This window comes from Cervus canadensis, chromosome 3 (assembly GCF_019320065.1).
Source record: "Cervus canadensis isolate Bull #8, Minnesota chromosome 3, ASM1932006v1, whole genome shotgun sequence".
Lineage (NCBI taxonomy): Eukaryota > Metazoa > Chordata > Mammalia > Artiodactyla > Cervidae > Cervus > Cervus canadensis.
In genome coordinates this window covers 96,524,709-96,544,225 of record NC_057388.1, presented here as the reverse complement: position 1 = coordinate 96,544,225, position 19,517 = coordinate 96,524,709, and the positions used below count along the sequence as shown (strand labels likewise).

At 38.9% G+C, this 19,517-nt stretch overlaps 1 long non-coding RNA gene across 1 annotated transcript; it reads right to left on the bottom strand.

The window, feature by feature from the left end:
- Positions 1 to 374: 374 nt before the first annotated feature.
- LOC122437951 lies at positions 375 to 16,955 on the bottom strand. Its single transcript, XR_006268412.1, has 3 exons — positions 16,946 to 16,955; positions 10,555 to 10,561; positions 375 to 523 (listed from the first exon to the last, which is right to left on the bottom strand). It is a non-coding gene; the product is annotated as an uncharacterized LOC122437951 (long non-coding RNA).
- Between the last annotated feature and the right edge of the window lie 2,562 nt (positions 16,956 to 19,517).

Sequence of the window (19,517 nt, the reverse complement as noted above, 5' to 3'; positions counted from 1 at the left end):
TTGAGATCTGTTGATCCATATAGATTGATTCTTTCCATAGAAATGGTAATCCATATTCTACTCTGTTGTTTAAATGCTAAGTCATGTTGGATTCTTTTGTGACCCCATAGGCTGTAGCCCAGCCAGGCTCCTCTGTCCATGGGATTTCCCAGGCAAGAGAACTGGAGTGGGTTGCTGTTTCCTTCTCCAGAGGGTCTTCCCAACCCAGGAATCAAAATCCGAGTCTCCTGCTTGGCAGGCAAATTCTTTACCACTGAGCTACCAGGGAAGCTCATTCTACCCCGTGAACATGCCAACATTTGTTTATCCATCTCCCAACTGACTGATGAGCTGTTTTAAAAAGAAATTTTCTTGTTGCAATGTAGTATATATAAGGCTGCCAGGGCTAATGCCATGACAGGCAGCCTAGATTAGGAGTAGGCCTGGTTTTCTGGGGTAACATGATTATCAGGCCACCTGGAGCCAGCCAATCAACATGCGCCTAGTAAGAAAGAGGGAACCTATCAGGGAAAAGCTGAAAAGCCTGCGAACATCCAAGTTTGAAAAAAAGCCCGCGAAGGTTTGGGCCAATAAGATTGCTTTGCAAACATGTAACCAATCCGCTTAAGCCAGCTACCAACTGTTTATGCACACCCTATAAATTTGGGTAACAGCGTGGGCTCAGCGCTCTCTGACCCCGCACCACTGCGTTGGTTGCAGCAGAAGCCCTGGCTCGAGTCAGTAATAAACTTCCCTTTTTGCGAATTGCATTGTCTTGGAAGCCTTCTCTCTTCCTGCTCGGGGATTCGGACATCGGGCAAAACACATACTTGTTTAAGTCTCTTTATGTACTTGTGTTAGAGATAATAAAGAGTGAAAAAATTTCTGTGTTGTAGGGTATGCTAATTTCAAGTTAATAGGTATTACTCCAATAATTTTTCAAACAAGTTCTAGCAACGTATATGTTCCTGTTTCCCCACATCCTTGTGAATACTTGATATTATATGACTTAAAAATTTTTGTCAGTCTGATAATTATAAAATATCTAATTACATTTTATTGTGTACTTTCCTGAATACTGAAAAGATCGAAAACTTTTCTACATGTTCTTTGGTTATTCTTCATTTGTGAATTGCAAGATCAATTCTTTATCTTAAGAAGAAACACAAACCAGGACTTTCCTGGTGGTCCAGTGGCTCAGAGGGCCTAGGTTCCATCCCTGGTCAGGAAAATAGATTCCACATGCCACAACTGAAAATTCTACATGCCAGAACAAAGATCAAAGATTCTGCAGGCCACAGCTAAGACCCAGGACAGCCAAATAAATAAGCAAAAATAAAACAAATGTTATTTTTTTAAAAAACCCAATGTAATTTCGATGTTCTCTTTGCCTCTTTTCATTGATTTGTTCTCTTTATATTCTGAATACTATGAAAGAAAATTCATATTTTATGGCAAGACAAAGATTTAAACATAAAAAAATTTCTCTGCCCTTTTGCCTTCTCTCCCTCTGCTGTATCTGCATTGTGTATCTGCATTATGCATTGACCAGACCTCCCCCATCAGCAGAAATACCTGTTCAAACCTAAACAGCAACATTCTTCTGGCATCAACAAGACAATTCCTTACAAGATAACATTCCTCCTTAATCTTGTAAAGGGCCAGATCTGGATTGCATAAACTGTAAATAATACATCATTTATTATATAGCCCCTTATCTCAAAAACTTATGCATAACTGTGCCTAAACTTCTAATGGGCAGAACAGTTCTCAGAACTTTCTGAGATTATAATTCTGAGGTTATAATTCTCAATTTGGCTCGAATAAAATTTTCCATTTTTTCAGATCAACTAATTTCTTTGTTAACATAATCTTTTGTGGTTTGTCTTTGAATAAAAGCTTATGACAATGATTTTGTTTGAAAGTTTTAATATCAAAGTACCAAAATTTACACTTTTTTCTTTATGATTTCTGTTTTAAAATTTTTTTATTTCATTGTTAAGAAATCCATCATTGCTCCAAAGTTTTAAAAATATTATACATTTTCTACTGAATTTTAATTTCTATTATTTTTTATGAAAGTGTAGTTGCTTTATAGTGTTGTGTTGGTTTTAGGTGTACAGAGAAGTGATTTATATATATATATATATATATATATACACACATATATATGTATATATATATATATACACATATATATGTATATATATATATATGTATACACACATATATATATGTGTATATGTATATATACACACACACACATACATATATATTTTCAGATTATTTTCCCTTACAAGTTGTTATAAAATATTGACTAGAGTTCCATGTGTTACACAGTAGGTCCTGTTGGTTATCTATTTTATATGTAGTAATGTATCTGTTGGGCAGGGCTTCCCTGGTGGCTCAGAGGTTAAAACGTCTGCCTGCAATACAGAAGACCCAGGTTCAATCCCTGGGTTGGGAAGATCCCTTGGAGAAGGAAATGGCAACCCACTCTAGTATTCTTGCCTGGAGAATCCCATGGACGGAGGAGCCTGGTAGGCTACAGTCCACAGGGTCGCAAAGAGTTGAACACGACTGAGTGACTTCACTAATGTATCTGTATACATTAATCTTAAACTTCTAATTTATCCCTCCCTGAAATTTTTAAATAATTATTTTTACAATTAAGTTTGATATTCTTTTGGAGTTTTTTCATGAAATAAAATCTAACTTTACTTTTCCCATACGGTAATCCAGTTGACTCAGGATCATTTACTTAGTTATCCATTATTTTCCTAGCAATTTGCTTTAACATCTAACACATTAGAGCCTCATATGATTGATTGTGTTTCTGGGGCCTTTCATATATTTGTTGGGCTTCCCTGGTGGCTCAGTGGTAAAGAATCTGCCTACAATGTAGGAGACCTGGGTTTGATCCCTAAGCTGGGAAGATCCCCTGGAGAAGGAAATGGCAACCCACTCCAGTATTCTTGCCTGGAGAATTCCATGGACAGAGGCGCTTGGTGGGCTTCAGTCCATGGGATTACAAAGAATTGGACATGACTGAGCGAATTAGTCCCTATATAATACTGTCTTCATTTATACGGCTTTATAGTAAATTTAAATATCTCCTCTTTTACTTTTCAGTATTATTTTAGACTTTTATTCTTTTACATGATTTTACCAAACTGTTGACCTGAAACAAATAGACAACCAGATATTTCTCCAGTAAGTACTTGTTTATCCTGGATAGCAGAGAATTGCAATTCAGGGTCTGTAGTTATGGTGAGTCACATGCAAGTTCCTGAAGGACAAAGAAAGGAGCATGCTTTTTATAAGGAGGAAAAGGAAGATGGGAGGGCTATAGTAACCAAAGAACACATGACTTTTGATTGGCTGAGTCCCTGCCAGGAAAGGAGTCTTTCTTTTTCCCATTGGCCTCTGTTACCATCATAGGGTATGAGAGCTCCCCCTCTGGTCTTCTAATTCTATTTAATTCAGGTTTCTATTGATTAATGTTTTACAATACCATTGAGGAGTTTAAAGATGATGTCTTCTATTCCTACTTTGCTAAGAGTTTTATCATAAATGAATATTGAATTTTATGATGTGTTTTCATCTAAATCTATTGAAAAGATTTAGCAAAGACTTTCTCTTTGTTAAATCTAACACTGTAAATTATATTGATAGTTTTTTAAAATATATATATTGGTAGTTTTGGGTTAACCATCCTTGAACTGACAAGAGAAAGTTTGCTTGATCATGACATATTGTTTTGTGGCCACACACACCACATTTATACTACACATCCTTTGCGGTTATATTGACTAGCTCTCCTTTGTTGTTATCTATTTCATTAGTTTTCTTGCTTGTTTTTATTCTGTCATTTTCCACATTTTATTTTAGTTTGCTTGCTTATTATTATTCTTAATATCTTGAGTGGAAATGTTAAATTTATGTCTTCAAATTAGAGCATTCAAGGCTACAGATATTCCTCAGAGCATTAATCATGGCATATTTCACAAATTTGAAATGTAGGTTTTTCATTTTTTTTTTTATTTCAGTATTAAATACTGCTGTCACTTTGATTTTCTTTTCAAATCATGATTTTTTTTCCAAAAAATATATGCAATTATCTCTTTTTAAATTGGAACTCTCCCTAACACATACACAAAAATAAATTAAAAATAGATTAAAACCTAAATATGAGACCAGACACTATAAAATTTTTAGAGAAAAACATAGGCAGAACACTCTTTGACATAAATCACAGCAATATCTTGTTTGACCCATGCCCTAGAGTAATGAAAATAAAAACAAAAATAAACAAATGGGATCTAATTAAACTTAAAAGCTTTGGAACAGCAGAGGAAGCCACAAACAAGATGAAAAGACAACCATCAGAATGGGAAAAAATATTTGCAAATGAAGCAACTGACAAGGGACTAATCTCTAAAATATCCAAATAGCTCATGCAGCTCAATATTTTTCAAAAAAGAAAACCACAAAGAGCCAAATAAAAAAATGGGCAGAAGATCTAAATAGGCATTTCTCCAAAAAGACATATAGATGGTCAACAAACATATAAAAAGATGCTTAACACCACTAATTATTAGAGAGATGCAAATCAAAACTACCAGGAGGTATTACCCCAAACCAGTCAGAATGGTCATTATCAAAAAGTCTACAAACAGTAAATGCTGGAGAGAGTGTGGAGAAAAGGGAACCCCCTTACATGATTGGTAGGAATGTATTGGTGCAGCCACTATGGAGAACAGTATAGAGGTTCCTTAAAAAAACTAAACCTAGAACTACCATACGATTCAGTGATCCTACTCCTACTCCCAGTATGTACTTCAATGTATACTGGGTATATACTTGGAGAAAACCATAATTCAAAAAGATACATGCACCCCAGTGTTCACTGTAGCACTATTTACCATAGCCAGGACATGGAAGCAAACTAAATGTCCATAGATGGAGGAATGTGTAATGAAGGTGTGGTACATATATACAATGGAAAGTTATTCATCCATAAAAAAACAAATAATGCCATTTGCAGTGACATGGATGGACCTGGAGATTGTCATACTGAGTGAAGTAAGTTAGAGAAAAATATGATATCCCTTATATGTGAAATCTAAGAAAATGATAAAAATGACTTATTTACAAAATAGAAATAGACTCATAGATATAAAAATCAAACTTATGCTTACCAGGAAGGAAAGATGGGGGGGTTGTAAATTGGGAGATAAGGATTGACATATACATACTACTATATATAAAATGGATAACTAATAAGGATCTAATGGATAGAACAGGGAACTCTTCTCAATGCTCTGTAATGTTCTATATAGGAAAATAATCCAAAAAAGAATCTAAAAAAGTATATACATATGTATAACTGATTCACTTTCAGGTACAGGAGAAGTTAACACAACATTGTAAATCAACTATACTTTAATAAAAATTTAAAAAGAAATGGGGGGAGTGGTTGGGGAAGGGAAAGCTCTTTTTTACACCAGAATGCCAGCTAATGAATGCAGAACAATTGATTCAATTAGAAAATTGCCATTTGACAATGAACATAGAATAATTACCTTAGAGGAAAGTCATCAAGGGAGCCTAAAATGTATGAGTGAAATGTGATGACAAACAGGATTCTCACATAGTGTCAAAACATCTCTCTGGGAGTGCTAAATCACTTCAGTCATGTCTGACTTTGCGACCCCATGAACTGTAGTACTAGTCTACCAGGCTCCTTTGTCCATGGGATTTCTCAGTCAAGGATACTGGAGTGGGTTGCCATGTCCTCCTCCAGGGGATCTTCCTGACCCAGGGATCAAACCCGCATCTCTTATATCTCCTGCATTGGCAGGCAGGTTCTTTACCACTAGTGCCACCTGGGAAGTCCAAAATATCTCTTTAAAAGGTATATATTATGTCAACTGAAAGAAAAACACACAACATAAAAGCTGTAAGTTTAAGTTTTTTCAGACTTTTACTGAGGAATGTAGCCTGGGAGACAGCTGTTCAATACCTCTGAGAAAGCTGCTCTGAAAACGTGGAGAAAGAAGCCAATTTAACTGTGATTTTTGGCTGGGGAATACAAGCAGTCAAGGATATATATATAGTGAAGTTGCTTAGTCTTGTCCGACTCTTTGTGACCCCATGGACTGTAGCCTACCAGGTTCCTCTGTCCATGGAATTTTCCAGGCAAGAGTACTGGAGTGGATTGCCATTTCCTTCTCCAGCAGTCAAGGATACATTTTGGTAAAAGATTTCTACTAGTCACAAAGAACAAATATCTCAACTTAATGATTTTAGTGCTTTTCTATGAATGAAAATATGCAAGAAACTAGATTCAAAAAATTTTCTTCTGAGATTATATATCTAACTATCTAGGGGAACTGCTTGTCCAAAGCACATAGCATCCTGTACTTACCATCTTCTGGAACCAAAATCTTCATCTTGTTTCACCTTAATTTTCTGTCAGAAGCCCAATGTACACTGTTCATTAGAGACTGCAGTGGGTAAATCTGTGTAGAATTAGATAGGGAGCAAAAATGCTCTTTTGTTCTTTGTTTACAGTTAAGAAAGGGAAAACAATAACATGTGGAGAAATTTGGCAGATATTGTCTTAACCATGTAAGATTCCCTGGAGGAAGCAATGGCAACCCACTCCAATATTCTTGCCTGGGAAATCCCATGGACAGAGGAGCCCGGTGGGCTACAGTCTATGAGGTCACAGAGTCAGACACGACTGAGCACACACAAGCACTATCTTAATCATGTGATCAAGTTGAGTTCATTAGAAATGGTAGGGGGCATGTGGCAGTGGGGAGGGAGGAACTTCCCTGGTGGTTCAGTGGTTAAGATTCCATCCTTTCAATGCAGGGGCATGGGTTCAGTCCCTAGTCGGTTCCACGTGAGGCAGAGTGAGACCAAAAAGAAAAAAAAGAAAAGAAACAAAGAAAGAAACGAAAGAAAAATGGGATAAATCAATATTTTGTCAACTAGGTCATGAACATCTCCAATTTATACTCAGATGGTTTTATCCATTACATAACATTTCCCCTTGAGCCATGGATTCCTGGCTTGTTTATCAGAAGCAATTCAAACCAACCAGCTTCTTCCTGTTAGCAGCATTCCATAGATAAGGACTCTCTTGCTAGCAAACCCCTTTAGCTCTTTTGTTAGGAGGTAATCATTAGCATGTTTCCAAGGAGATATGGTCTAGTCACCTGCCTTATTTCTGCCCTCACTCTCTATCCCCCAATCAGAGAAGAGGAGAGACTGCAGGCTGATCACTTAACCCTTTCTTTCCCATTTGTGCTAAGCAGATTCAGTTGTGTCCGACTCTTTGCAACCCCATGGACCGTAGCCTGCTAGGCTCCTCTGTCCATGAGATTCTCTAGTCAAGAATACCAGAGTGGGCTGCCATCTCCTTCTCCAGGGGATTTTTCCAACCCCGGGATTGAACCCACATCTCTTACATCTCCTGCAATGGCAGGCAGGTTCTTTACCACTAGTGCCACCTGGGAAGCCCTTCCTTCATAGACATCACAAATATATTCATGTATTCTTCTCTATTCATTGTTCACCCTGGCATGCTTCATTAAATAGAAATTCTTGGTCTAGATATAACAGTGTTTATCAGTAGTTTGCTTTAAAGTTTCTACTTTTGAAAATTATGTTTAGGAAATTGCTTCCGACCTCAGGTCACAAAGATATACTGCTTTATATCCTTCTAGGAACTATATTGGGTTCAGTTCAGTTCAGTTGCTCAGTTGTGTCCGACTCTTTGCGACCCCATGAACTGCAGCACGCCAGGCCTCCCTGTCCATCACCAACTCCCAGAATTTACTCAAACTCATGTCCATTGAGTTGGTGATGCCATCCAACCATCTCATCCTCTATCATCCCCTTCTCCTGCCCTCAATTTTTCCCAGCATCAAGGTCTTTTCAAATGAGTCAGCTCTTCACATCAGGTGGCCAAAGTATTAGAGTTTCAGCTTCAACATCAATCCTTCCAATGAACACCCAGGACTGATCTCCTTTAGGATGGACTGGTTGGATCTCCTTGCTGTCCAAGGGACTCTCAAGAGTTTTCTCCAACACCACAGTTCAAAAGCATCAATTCTTCAGCACTCAGCTTTCTTTATAGTCCAACTCTCACATCCATACATGACCACTGGAAAAACCACAGCCTTGACTAGACAGAACTTTGTTGGCAAAGCAATGTCTCTGCTTTTTAATATGCTGTCTAGGTTGGTCATAACTCCTTCCAAGTGTTATGCCCGATGTCTCAATCCCCAAGCGGGAAGAGAGAAGGCCTCCAAGACAATGCAACTTGCAAAAAGGGAAGTTTATTGCTGACTCGAGTCAGGGCTCCTGCTGCATCCAACGCAGTTGTGCGAGGTCAGAGAGCCCCGAGCCCAAGCTGTTACACAAATTTATAGGGTGAGCACACGCCACTGGTAGTTGGTTTAGCGGATTGCAAAGCAATTTCATTGGTCAAAACTTTCGCGCCCGTGGGACTTTCCCGGGGCTTTCCGCCCCGTTCCTAATTGGCAAACAGCGGTCAGTGTTAAGCGAAAGCTGATCCAGGTGGCCTGATCATCTTACCACCCAGAAGTAGGAAGGCCTACTCCTAATCTAAGCTGCCTGCCATGGCATTACTTCTGCTCGCCTCACACAAGGAGTGAGTGTCTTTTAATTTCATGGCTGCAATCAACATCTGCAGTGATTTTGGAGCCCAGAAAAATAAAGTCAGTGACTATCTCCACTGTTTCCCTATCTATTTGCCATGAAGTGATGATTTTAGTTTTCTGAATGTTGAGCTTTAAGCCAACTTTTTCACTCTCCTCTTTCACTTCCATCAAGAGGCTCTTTGGTTCTTTTTCACGTTCTGCCATAAGGATGGTATCATCTGCATATTTGAGGTTATTGATATTTCTCTCTGCAATCTTGATTCCAGCTTGTGCTTCATCCAGTCCAGCATTTCTCATGATGTACACTGCATATAAGTTAAATAAGCAGGGTGACAATATACAGCCTTGATGTACTCCTTTTCCTATTTGGAACCAGTCTGTTGTTCCATATTCAGTTCTAACTGTTGCTTCCTGACTTGCATACAGGTTTCTCAAGAGGCAGGTCAGGTGGTCTGGTATTCCCATCTCTTTCAGAGTTTTCCACAGTTTATTGTGATCCACCCAGTCAAAGGCTTTGGCATATTCAATAAAGCAGAAATAGATGTTTTTCTGGAACTCTCTTGCTTTTTTGATGATCCAGCAGATGTTGGCAATTTGATCTCTGGTTCCTCTGCCTTTTCTAAAACCAACGTGAACAGCTGGAAGTTCTCAGTTCACGTACTGTTGAAGCCTTGATTGGAGAATTTTGAGCATTACTTTACTAGCCTGTGAGATGAATGCAATTGTGCAGTAGTTTGAGCATTCTTTGGCATTGCCTTTATTTGGGATTGGAGTGAAAACTGACCTTTTCCAGTCCTGTGGCCACTGCTGAGTTTTCCAAATTTGCTGGCATATTGAGTGTAGCACTTTCACAGCATCATCTTTTAGGATTTGAAATCACTCAACTGGAATTCCATCACCTCCACTAGCTTTGTTTATTGGGTAATGTTTTCTAAATCATCTCAGAGCTGGAACAACCCTCCAAAACTCTTAGCTTTATGCACACATCCCTGGTCCAACTCTCTGTGCACAGGGCATGGGCTGAAGGATCCTTCCTGAGAATTTGTCCTCACTTAAAACTCAACATTCAGAAAACGAAGATCATGGCATCTGGTCCCATCAGTTTATGGCAAATAGCTGAGGAAACAATGGAAACAATGACAGACTATTTTGGGGGCTCCAAAATCACTACATATGGTGACTGCAGCCATGAAATTAAAAGATGCTTGCTCCTTGGGAGAAAAGTTATGACCAACCTAGACAGCATATTAAAAAGCAGACACATTACTTTGCTAACAAAGGACCGTCTAGTCAAAGCTATGGTTTTTCCAGTAGTCATGTATGGATGTGAGAGTTGGACCATGAAGAAAGCAGAGCACAGAAGAATTGATGTTTTAGAACTGTGGTATTGGAGAAGAGTCTTGAGAGTCCCTTGGACAGCAAGGAGATCCAACCAGTCCATCCTAAAGGAGATAAGTCCTGAATATTCATTGGAAGGACTGATGCTGAAGCTGAAACTCCAATACTTTGGCCACCTGATGTGAAGAACTGACTCATTTGAAAAGACCCTGATGCTGGGAAAGATTGAAGGTGGGAGAAGGGAACGAGAGAGGATGAGATGGTTGAATGGCATCACCGACTCGATGGACATGAGTTTGAGCAAGCTCCAGGAGTTGGTGATGGATGGGGAAGCCCGGCATGCTGCAGCCCATGGGGTCACAAAGAGTTGGACAGGACTGAGTGACTGACTGAACTGGACTAGCCCACAGCGTTTAGAGAGCCATCCAACTCCAAGAACTCTGTGAGTCATTTTGCCTTCAGCTTCCTCATGCTGCTTGGACTTTCAGTTTGGCATTTTTTTGGCATCTTGGGTTTTGTTTATAGCTTGACTATGTACCCCACTTCTACCCCTCATTTTTAAAGTGAAGCATTTGCAGTATTTCTAGTATACAGCCTTGGCGATAGGCCATCTTTTTACTAACCTTGTCTTCTGTGTTAATCAAGCAGTTATAATTCCTTTCCCTTGTAATGACATGTTTAAGATCATTTAATAATGACAATGGAAGAACTATGGTTCAGGCATCCAAAATGCAGCTGAGTGGCCATTGTGGGTGTGGTTTCCGACACTTTCCTGCATCAATTCCTGAATTTTCTGAACTGTATCAAACTCAAGGATAGCACAAGCCATTTTTCAAAACAATATCTGCTAGCCAAGTACAGTCTTATGGACTCAAGTTCTCCCCTTGTAACTGTGCAACAATTTCAGACCCCAAGGAATCCTTGCTAAACAAGCACCCTTACCTCTTATCAGCTTATACTCCTAATTTTTTTCCCCCTGCACTGCATGGCATACAGGGTTTTAATTCCCCAATCAGGGTTTGAACCTAAACCTCTTGTTGTGGGAGCTCGGAGTCCTAACCACTGGCCCTCTAGGGGATTCCTTCCAATCCTAATTCTTGGTGAACAATTTAGCAATTGTTGCCTGTTAAGCCTCCTTCATTTTGTAAACCATCAGAACACAATTCAAGTGTTTCATGAGTCTGTCTCTCCCAGGTTATAGCTCTCAGCTTGAATAAAATTCACTTCTCTCCTTTATTATGGAGTACACATTGATTATTTGCATTGCTACTTGTAGCATCATAGAATAGAAATCTCTAGTCTATGGGGGATAGGAAACTTTTGCAGGGAGATAACAAATACCTAAAGAAGAATTTTATGAAGGTTCTGCCTAATGTTAAATGTGATATGAATTTTCTTCAATGTATACTTTCAATCATCAGTAAAATATTATGTTTTGTTTTGCTCTCTTTTTGGTTGCCTGGCATGTGGGATCTTAGTACCTGACCAGGGATTGAACCTGCACCCTCTGCATTAGAAGTAAGAACTCCTAAGTGCTAGACTGCCAGAGAAGGTCCAAAACATTCTCTTCTTATCAATGCCTTTCATCAGTAGTCTGAACTTGGATATGGCTAAAGATTGAGGCTGCTCATGGAATCCCCTTAGGTTACAATTTGAGATTCAAATTCCACTTCTCATATTATCTGTTGGACCTTGGACAAATTCTGTAACTTCTCAGAGTCTCAGAAGACTCTTCTTTCTCTTTTCTATCAGAATAATATGTATCTCACAAGACTGTTGTGTTGAATGAGGAAGGTTGTGTATGTGACTTTCATTCCTCTCTCCTCATGGAAAAGAATAGTAGGATGGAGAGTTTTCAGGGAGCATTTGGATTCCTTAAATAACTCATGCTCCAAAACTGGGTAAATAACTCAGCCTCAGTGTACCTTAGTCTCACTGTGTATAAAATAGTCTTTAAGATTTCTTTCAAATAAAAAAGTTTATGATTTAAGATTCTGTAACTATATTTAGGATAAAAGGCTGATAAGGCTTCTGGGCAGTTGTTTTTCTTTGCAAATATTTAATTAGGTTTATAAATTTACAAAATGAAAGAAGTGATTTATGAGTTAAATATTTCCCAAGTTAGCCTAGGGTATTTCTTAAATTATCTGCCTTATCCTCATACACAGTTATGTCATAACCAATTACAAGAGGTGTATCAAATAATTTAGTTCTAAAATGACTAATTTGAGTGGGAAATACAAGGAAGGAAGGAGGAAATCCAGTAGAGGGAGATCAGAATTGGAAAAATGTTGGGGGTGCATTGATACAATCTGCTTTTACTTTGGAAGTTTATTTATGCATCTATTTCTTAAAAAGCAACAGTAGACTAACTTAAGTCTTCTTTTGTTAATATGCCTAATTTGATGATCATGGGAAATTTCTAGCTACTAGTAGAAACCAATTTTATTCCTCTAGCTCAAAATGACAAAGAACCAAGGGAAGCAGAACTGATAAAGATTCTCTCTGAGTATATTTTTACTTTTTTACAAGTCATTGATCTTCAGTAAGCTTCTTTTTGTTATAGGTGATCTAAATTGATCCGTGGTAAATGGAAAATAATAGTCTATTCTTAAATAACTGTGAACAGGAGGTTCAAAACTAGCTCCTGTTGGAAGCAGTTGCAGAATGTTGAAGAAATCTGTACAGGCACACACATAAAGAGAACTCTCTCAGCAATGGAGGAGCAGCTGAGCTACGTTGCTGCAGAAGGCCATCGATCACATTTATTATACTGCAGACAGCAGCAATTTTAAGTGAGGCTGGGTTTCCTGAATGAATTCCAATAATTCAAGTTATGATTCCTAAACTGTGTGTCAGACTAATTCAATATTACTTTTAGGCTAAATAAATAAATAAATGTTGAAATTATTAGCCCCATAATATGGGTAAAAGAACATGATTTTATTACCCTAATCATTAATAACAGCATTACAAACCAAATGATGATTTTTTTTTAAAAAAATCAAATAATGAGAGAAATTGTGCAAATCCAAATTACTGCATTACAGTTTCACAAATGGTCAGTTTTTTGGTTTGTTTTTACATTAAAGATAAATTTATTTTGGAGTGTTATTTGAAACCTGAAAAATAACTTTTTTTTCCAAAATGGAAATGCTTTTCTTTTGTTTTTGTTGATTTTAAGTCATTCATGGTCATGAAAAAGAATACAAGACATTTAAAAAGAATTTCCCTCATATAACACCTTTTGGGGATATGTGTAAAAAAAAAGTTAAATATTTTCCAGACTTTTAATACAGAGCTTTCCTTCCTTCCATCTGTCTATCCATCCATCCATGCCATCTTTCCATATTCAGAAGTAGAGAGGTGAACTTGAGGCAGGACAGAGGGGTTTCCTGTTCCCAGGAAGTAGAAGACTCACAAAACATATCACCAGGGCATTGTTCAGGCTCCCCTGAGGACAAAGACAGGCAGACCTGCTGTAGGGTAGGGAGAGCTAAGTGCTGGGAGTTTGGGTCTCCATGCCCTCATTTCAGGTCAGTTTCTGACTAATGTGAGACTATGGGCAAATCATCTCGTCCTCATTTATAAAATATATGTTCTTTGCATGTTAGTATATCTTGAATTAGATTCTGCTTTATAACTTTGTTTTGAAAAAGGGATCATTAACTTTTGATAAAAGGTAATTTCTAAATTTATGAGACCATTTAATTGGTGGATGCTCTGAAATACTCTAACCAATATGTGATGCTGTATATATGTTTTCAAGCCCTGTAATGACCATTTAGCTAGCTTCCTTTAGGCTGAGTTTAAAACACTTAAATTTTGTTTTTGAGGAATAGAGATAAAACAGATGTTTCTGTTGGCTCTGAGAAAATGCTTTAAACAATTGATCATGCCTTGTCATTGATAAAATGATACTAGCACTGGGATCAGTAACACAGACAAGGGCTTGGGAGTGGTTGTCTATGCATGCAGAATTTCAAAGATGTGGGCCTCAGGAATACAGGGGGTTTTGTATGGAGCTGAATGAACCTTCCACAGTCTGAAAGACCATCTTTGGGAAACAAATATCTGGTTGCCATGGAGACACTCAAGGTGGATGAAGGATGGATTAATCAAAATACAGTAAATCCTTTTTACGAGCTTCCTAAGAAATCTAGTGTGACGTGCACCCTCTGGTCTGTCTCCTCTTATTCTTCCCTCCATCGCACAGGAAATCCACCATGGACTACAATGACACACACTGATTGTTCTGAGCTCTATGTACACACTAACAATACTCTCTCTTGCCTGAAAGGCATGATCAAACAAGCACAAGTGCTCTTCAAACATTTATTTTTTAAAATAGTTTCTGAAATGTAAGAAAAAAATCATCCTATCCTCTCTGCTGTAAAAAGAAAAGAGTGGTTAGAAATAGCCTCTGAAAATTGATTATTTATTAACTGAACTACATTCTCTGGGAAATAAAGGATATGAAATAATTTGTGCTAAGATAGACGCTGCATCCAGATTGAGTCTAAATGCACAACTGATCTGATAAATTTAGCTTTTCAATTCAGTAAAAAAAATTTTAAAAAGCCTTCTCAGTCCCAGTATCAGTTAAATAAAGCAATGAATCTAAATAAATTATTAAGTTGAATAAATTAAGTGAATAAATAAATTAAACGGCTATTCCCCTTCCTTCCCAACAAACTGACAGGCCAAATTAATCAAAATAGTTAATCCAGTTGTGGGGGACATTTCCAGAAGCCTCCAGTAAATCATTTTGGAGCAGCCAATTCAATTTTAAGCCTGGTCTTGAATAGTCACTGCATCAAGTAGATTGGATAAGCTTGCACAGAATCAAGACAATGTAAGTAGGTTTTGGATGCTCTCCAAGAACAGATAGAAGTTCACAGTGAGGATGTCAGTTACTGCAGGTGAGGTACCCTGTACCTCTGTACCAGTACAGGGTACAGGCAGAGAGGTTTTCCAGGTCAGCATACCATATTTGAAACTCCAAGCGTTCTCACAGACTGAAGGGAACAGAAGATGCAAATTCCAAAGGAACTCAGCACAAAGTAAAAAAGTGATTCTCCATTCAGGTTGACTTTGCATGATTAGGGGTAGGGAAGGCTGGGAGTGGGTGCTACTGAATTTTGGTGGGTAGAAGACAGGGATGCTGCTAAACATCCTACAGTGCACAGGACAGCCTCTTGAGGAAAAGAAAAACGTTGACAGTGCTGAGGTTGAGAAATCCTGCAGAAGAAGAAAGAGTTAGTAGATTCTAAGCAGCACCTTAGAGTGAGCACATAATCACAGATGTACATAAATTCTGAGCTAAGCAATAGGAATCCGCTCTGAGCTTGGAATCTGAAGACCTGAATCTCAATTGTAGCCTTGCTATTTATTTTTACCTGTGACTTGTCAAGCCTCTTTGAACCCAGTTGTTTAATTTGTTAAATGTTGATAGTAATATCAGCTTACATTATAGCAACGATTGAGTAAGAGAACAGATACAAAAACATGGAATACAGGGTTAGTACTCAGGAAATAATGATTGGAAACAGACCAGCCAGCTTATCTTTTATGTGTGTGTGTGTTTGTTTTTGTTTTGTTTTGTTTTGTTTTGAGGCAAGGCTGGTCAGTTTTGGCCAACAGTGACAATAAAAAGAAAAAAAAATGTTTGACATTTCTTATTCATTTTGGCTCTTGATGTATTACAGGGGAGGAAAGTTTTCTTCAACCCTCTTAGGCTAGATCTGAAAATTAAACTCATCTAAGACAGATTAACAGGAAAAACACGTATACATTTTACTGAATTGTTACAAATACATGGGCTCCTCCCCTAGAGAATGAAGACCCAAAGAAAAGGACCAGAGTTCAGCTCAGTTCAGTTCAGTCACTCAGTCATGTCCGACTCTTTGCGACCCCATGAATCATAGCACGCCAGGCCTCCCTGTCCATCACAAACTCCCAGAGTTTACTCAAACTCATGCCCATCGAGTCAGTGATGCCATCCAACCATCTCATCCTCTGTCATCCCCTTCTCCTCCTGTCCCCAATCCCTCTCAGCATCAGGGTCTTTTCCAATGAGTCAGCTCTCCGCATCAGGTGGCCAAAGTACTGGAGTTTCATCTTCAGCATCAGTCCTTCCAATGAACACCCAGGACTGATCTCCTTTAGGATGGACTGGTTGGATCTCCTTGCAGTTCAGGGGGCTCTCAAGAGTCTTCTCCACACCACAGTTCAAAAGCATCAATTTTTTGGTGCTCAGCTTTCTTTGTAGTCCAACTCTCACATCCATACAAGACCACTGGATAAACCATAGCCTTGATCAGACGGACATTTGTTGGCAAAGTAATGTCTTTGCTTTTTAATATGCTCTCTAGGTTGGTCATAACTTTCCTTCCAAGGAGTAAGCGTCTTTTAATTTCATGACTGCAATCAGCATCTGCAGTGATTTTGGAGCCCAAAAAATTAAAAGTATGTAGACAAAGAAACAATAAATTTGTGATGAATTGAGAAGACAGAGATATTTGCACTATGAGTAGTCAATGACAAAGGAGAAACTAGGAAGATAAGATTTAGTTTACAAAGTTTATTTATACATATTTCTCAGCCTCCATTTCCCTATCTCTGGTAATAAGGGTGCCTTTCTTCCTCCTGGTACAAGGAGGGTGCATTCAAGTGGGGGATTGCTGTCCTGTTTCAGATAAGAGAAAGGCAGGGGAGGTCAGAATGACCTTCCTCTTTCTGCTGTGTTCTTTTTTTCCCCTCATACTCCTTCTGTTCAAAATATTCAATACACCAAAGTGCCATATTTTGAGGTCACGTGTCTTTTCTTTTTCTTTTTTTCTGGCCATGCAGGTGATATGTGGGATCTTAATTCCCCCACTAGGGATAAAAGCCTCTCTCACTGCAGTGGGAGCATGGAGTCTTACCACTGGGCCACCAGGGGAAGTCCCATGGGGTCCCATATTTTGAATCCCATTAGTATGACAGAGGATGAGATGGTTGGATGGCATCACTGACTCAATGGACATGAGTTTGAGCCATCTCAGGGAGATAGTGAAGGGCAGGGAAGCCTGGTGTGCTGCAGTCCGTGGGGTTGCGAAGCATCAGACACAAGTGACTAAACATTAGTAGGAAATGATTTTTTGCTTAAAGCCTGCTGGATGTGAGGCTACAACGCAGCAGAAGGCTTGTGTATGGCTGAACCACACTGACTCCATTTTGTCAGCTCAAACTCAGGCCCACAGTCCAGCCCCTCCCCTTTCTGCATGACTGAGCTCTAGCCTACTCACTAGGAATGCGATAAGGAGCCAGATAAGTTCTCTACGAACGTTTAGCTTTGCCTTCATCTGATATGAAAACTGCAGGAATGGAGTCTGCTGATGTAGACAGTTAATGCTCTCCAGGGCATGATGGTCATGAGGCCCTCCCTAGGGGGAAGGAGAGGAAAACAGCCCAGGTCCTATGGACGTGTTCCTCCCTTAGTAGTCAGATTAAGCTTTTAGGTTAGGCCCCTTAAATCCCCCCTACCTCTTTCAGCAGCACAGAGTGAAGTTTCAAATGCCTCTGGATCTTTGTCAGCCTGATTCTGCCTGCATATGAGTTACCCACAATGAACTTCATAATTGCACTACATGGAGTTTCCTGCTTTGTTTTTCTGCCTCAAAGTTCCTTCTCAGTTTGAAGGATGTTACTCAATATTCCCTCCATCTAACACTTTGCATTAGAAAGAAGAGCTAGGAAAGGTGTTAGGGGAGAGGCAATGTGGAGGAGTGTACCTTAGGAAAGATGGATAGGAAGCATGGCATGCAGGTATCTGACAGAACTTCAAAAAGGAAGTTTTGCTGTGAGACAGGCAATGTACAGAGGAGCCTGAAGGGCTACGGTCCATTGAGTCGCAAGAGTCGGACACAACTGAAACGACTTAGCACGCAAGTTCCCACGCAGGCAAAGTAACCCTCTCTTTTATATCACTGAACAACCTTCAGTAAAGTGTTACTCACTCCCCTGTGAATTGTGGGTTTGAATTCTTTTTGTTTTGTTTTTGATACAAGAAAGTGCAGCATCCTGCTCCAGAGTGAATATAAAGGACTGACACTAGTCCACGTTTAAAAAAAAAAAATTACCCCAAACTTGGAAATAAGTCAAAAGGTAGTTAATGTCATGGGCTACCCTGGTGGCTCAGTGGTAAATAATCTTACACTGAGAACTTTAGCTTGTTGGTACAATTAAATAGAGCCCAGAGATTTAATAATTTATAACTCTTAAAGCTAATCTCTGGCAATTATTTTCTTCTTTGCTTGGTAAGAAAGACAAACCTGAAGGTGATGGCTTTATTACCCTATAGGATTTTAACCACTGTATATCTTTATCTAACTTTGTTGGTGTTGTTGTTCAGTCCCTCCTCAGTGGTGCTCGACTCTTTACCACCCCATGGACTAGAGCACGCCAGGCTTCCCTGTCTTTCACTATCTCCTGGAGTGTGTTCAAACTCATGTCCATAGAGTTGATGATGCCATCCAACCATCTCATCCTCTGTCACGCCCTTCTCCTGCCCTCAATCTTTCCCAGCATCAGTGTCCTTTCCAGTGAGTCTGCTCTTCACACCAGGTGGCCAAATGATTGGAGCTTCAACTTTAGCATCACTCCTTCAAATGAATATTCAGGATTGAGTTTCTTTAGGATTGACTGCTTTGATCTCCTTGCGGTCCAAGGGACTCTCAAGAGTCTTCTCCAGCTCCACCGTTTGAAAGCATCAGTTCTTTTTTTTAAATCTTTTTTTTTTTTCATTTTTTTTTTATTAGTTGGAGGCTAATTACTTTACAATATTGTAATGGTTTTTGCCATACATTGACATGAATCAGCCATGGATTTACATGTGTTCCCCATCCCGATCCCCCCTCCCGCCTCCCTCTCCATCCCATCCCTCTGGGTCTTCCCAGTGCACCAGCCCTGAGCACCCATCTCATGCATCCAACCTGGGCTGGTGATCTGTTTCACCCTTGATAGTATACTTGTTTCAATGCTGTTCTCTCAGAACATCCCACCCTCGTCTTCTCCCACAGAGTCTAAAAGTCTGTTCTGTACATCTGTGTCTCTTTTTTCTGTTTTGCATATAGGGTTATCATTACCATCTTTTAAAATTCCATATATATGCATTAGTATACTGTATTGGTCTTTATCTTTCTGGCTTACTTCACTCTGTATAATGGGCTCCAGTTTCATCCATCTCATTAGAACTGATTCAAATGAATTCTTTTTTTTTTTTTTTTATGGGTGTCAAAATCTCAACCACTGTTCAGGCTTTTTAATGTTAATTTAATATGTTAGTTAATGATTAACATGGTTACTTGTCTCCAGGACCCGGTTGCCAAAGTCTATACATATTTGTTGGATGGGATTTTCCTCTTTTTGATTCTAACTCCCACATCTAACCATCTGGCCAAACTGACTTTCTTTTTTTTTTTTTTTTAAATTTTTTATTAGTTGGAGGCTAATTACTTC